The sequence below is a fragment of the Lethenteron reissneri genome, unplaced genomic scaffold, assembly GCF_015708825.2.
Source record: "Lethenteron reissneri isolate LAM-NWPU_2019-01 unplaced genomic scaffold, ASM1570882v1 scaffold_198, whole genome shotgun sequence".
NCBI classification, from domain to species: Eukaryota; Metazoa; Chordata; class Hyperoartia; order Petromyzontiformes; family Petromyzontidae; genus Lethenteron; species Lethenteron reissneri.
The window spans coordinates 15,001-18,540 of NW_026891720.1; positions in this window are offsets into that span (position 1 = coordinate 15,001).

The window sequence follows — 3,540 nt, forward strand, 5'->3', positions numbered from 1 at the left end:
GCGCACCACACACACCCTACGTGGGGTGGGAGGAAGGAGCAGGGGTCGACCCCACATGCCTGCAAACCTCTAGAGCGGCCTTACAATGCTCGCTACTCTCTGGACCGGCAAAGGCAATTTGAAACCAACCCTAATTCTTGCGCAGTTGGCAGCCTTCCTTGGCACAAGACCGAACAGCGCAGCGGACCCGTGCAGCAACTACCCAAGGGACAGCCTTCCCCACACACTCTGGAGGAGAAGAGGCTCCTCGGGCTGAGTCACACAGCTCAAGCTACTCGCTCATTCACGGAAACCTTGGGAAACAAAACCTGCTGCCACACACCACTTATGCATTGCATGAAGATTGCCATTGTCCATACACTTGTGCAGGTGCGATGGAAATATTTTCTCGTTTTGGTGCATGCTATATTTTTACAGACAGCTACCGACAAAAGGTAGAAATTGGCGGGGATAGGCCTCAGACATTACCCAAAGCTCCGGGAACGTGAGCGACGCAAGACGAATGGGCATTTTTAAAGCAGATCTATGGCAGTTACTGACAGTGCCTGGCGTGGGTTACTTGCCTACGTTGTCGAGATGGGAAGACGACCCACACGCTTTTCCAGCAGATTTGCTCGTGCACCAAAAAAAGTCAAAATTTTTACACATAGACCCCATCAAACGGTAGAAATTGGCCGGGATTGCTCTCATGTGAGTTACGGGGCCTCGTTTCTCTCACTCCGGATTCCCCTGAAGCTGGGAAATCGCAATTTTTTGTGTCGCCAAATATCGTACGAACGTCACGAACCTTCCACACGCTTTTCCAGCAGATTTTCTCGTGCACCAAAAAAAGTCAAAATTTTTACACACAGACCCCATCAAACGGTAGAAATTGGCCGGGATTGCTCTCATGTGAGTTACGGGGCCTCGTTTCTCTCGCTCCGAATTCCCTGAAGCTGGGAAATCGCAATTTTTTGTGTCGCCAAATATCGTACGAACGTCACGAACCTTCCACACGCTTTTCCAGCAGATTTGCTCGTGCACCAAAAAACGTCAAAATTTTTACACATAGACCCCATCAAACGGTAGAAATTGGCCGGGATTGCTCTCATGTGCGTTACGGGGCCTCGTTTCTCTCGCTCCGAATTCCCTGGAGCTGGCAAAACGCTCATTATAGTGTCGCCAAATATCGTCCGAACGTCACGAAACTTCCACACGCTTTTCCAGCACACATAGACCCCATAAAACGGTAGAAATTGGCCGGGATTGCTCTCATGTGCGTTACGGGGCCTCGTTTCTCTCGCTCCGAATTCCCTGGAGCTGGCAAAACGCTCATTATAGTGTCGCCAAATATCGTCCGAACGTCACGAAACTTCCACACGCCTTTCCAGCAGATTTTCTCGTGCACCAAAAAAAGTCAAAATTTTTACACACAGACCCCATCAAACGGTAGAAATTGGCCGGGATTGCTCTCATGTGAGTTACGGGGCCTCGTTTCTCTCGCTCCGAATTCCCTGAAGCTGGGAAATCGCAATTTTTTGTGTCGCCAAATATCGTACGAACGTCACGAACCTTCCACACGCTTTTCCAGCAGATTTGCTCGTGCACCAAAAAACGTCAAAATTTTTACACATAGACCCCATCAAACGGTAGAAATTGGCCGGGATTGCTCTCATGTGCGTTACGGGGCCTCGTTTCTCTCGCTCCGAATTCCCTGGAGCTGGCAAAACGCTCATTATAGTGTCGCCAAATATCGTCCGAACGTCACGAAACTTCCACACGCTTTTCCAGCACACATAGACCCCATAAAACGGTAGAAATTGGCCGGGATTGCTCTCATGTGCGTTACGGGGCCTCGTTTCTCTCGCTCCGAATTCCCTGGAGCTGGCAAAACGCTCATTATAGTGTCGCCAAATATCGTCCGAACGTCACGAAACTTCCACACGCCTTTCCAGCAGATTTGCTCGTGCACCAAAAAAAGTCAAAATTTTTACACACAGACCCCATCAAACGGTAGAAATTGGCCGGGATTGCTCTCATGTGAGTTACGGGGCCTCGTTTCTCTCGCTCCGAATTCCCTGAAGCTGGGAAATCGCTCATTATAGTGTCGCCAAATATCGTCCGAACGTCACGAAACTTCCACACGCCTTTCCAGCAGATTTTCTCGTGCACCAAAAAAAGTCAAAATTTTTACACACAGACCCCATCAAACGGTAGAAATTGGCCGGGATTGCTCTCATGTGAGTTACGGGGCCTCGTTTCTCTCGCTCCGAATTCCCTGAAGCTGGGAAATCGCAATTTTTTGTGTCGCCAAATATCGTACGAACGTCACGAACCTTCCACACGCTTTTCCAGCAGATTTGCTCGTGCACCAAAAAACGTCAAAATTTTTACACATAGACCCCATCAAACGGTAGAAATTGGCCGGGATTGCTCTCATGTGCGTTACGGGGCCTCGTTTCTCTCGCTCCGAATTCCCTGGAGCTGGCAAAACGCTCATTATAGTGTCGCCAAATATCGTCCGAACGTCACGAAACTTCCACACGCTTTTCCAGCACACATAGACCCCATAAAACGGTAGAAATTGGCCGGGATTGCTCTCATGTGCGTTACGGGGCCTCGTTTCTCTCGCTCCGAATTCCCTGGAGCTGGCAAAACGCTCATTATAGTGTCGCCAAATATCGTCCGAACGTCACGAAACTTCCACACGCTTTTCCAGCACACATAGACCCCATCAAACGGTAGAAATTGGCCGGGATTGCTCTCATGTGCGTTACGGGGCCTCGTTTCTCTCGCTCCGAATTCCCTGGAGCTGGCAAAACGCTCATTATAGTGTCGCCAAATATCGTCCGAACGTCACGAAACTTCCACACGCTTTTCCAGCACACATAGACCCCATCAAACGGTAGAAATTGGCCGGGATTGCTCTCATGTGCGTTACGGGGCCTCGTTTCTCTCGCTCCGAATTCCCTGGAGCTGGGAAATCGCTCATTTTAGTGTCGCCAAATATCGTAGGAACGTCACGAACCTTCCACACGCTTTTCCAGCAGATTTGCTCGTGCACCAAAAAACTTCAAAATTTTTACACATAGACCCCATCAAACGGTAGAAATTGGCCGGGATTGCTCTCATGTGAGTTACGGGGCCTCGTTTCTCTCGCTCCGAATTCCCTGAAGCTGGGAAATCGCTCATTATAGTGTCGCCAAATATCGTCCGAACGTCACGAAACTTCCACACGCTTTTCCAGCACACATAGACCCCATCAAACGGTAGAAATTGGCCGGGATTGCTCTCATGTGCGTTACGGGGCCTCGTTTCTCTCGCTCCGAATTCCCTGGAGCTGGGAAATCGCTCATTTTAGTGTCGCCAAATATCGTAGGAACGTCACGAACCTTCCACACGCTTTTCCAGCAGATTTGCTCGTGCACCAAAAAACTTCAAAATTTTTACACATAGACCCCATCAAACGGTAGAAATTGGCCGGGATTGCTCTCATGTGAGTTACGGGGCCTCGTTTCTCTCGCTCCGAATTCCCTGAAGCTGGGAAATCGCTCATTATAG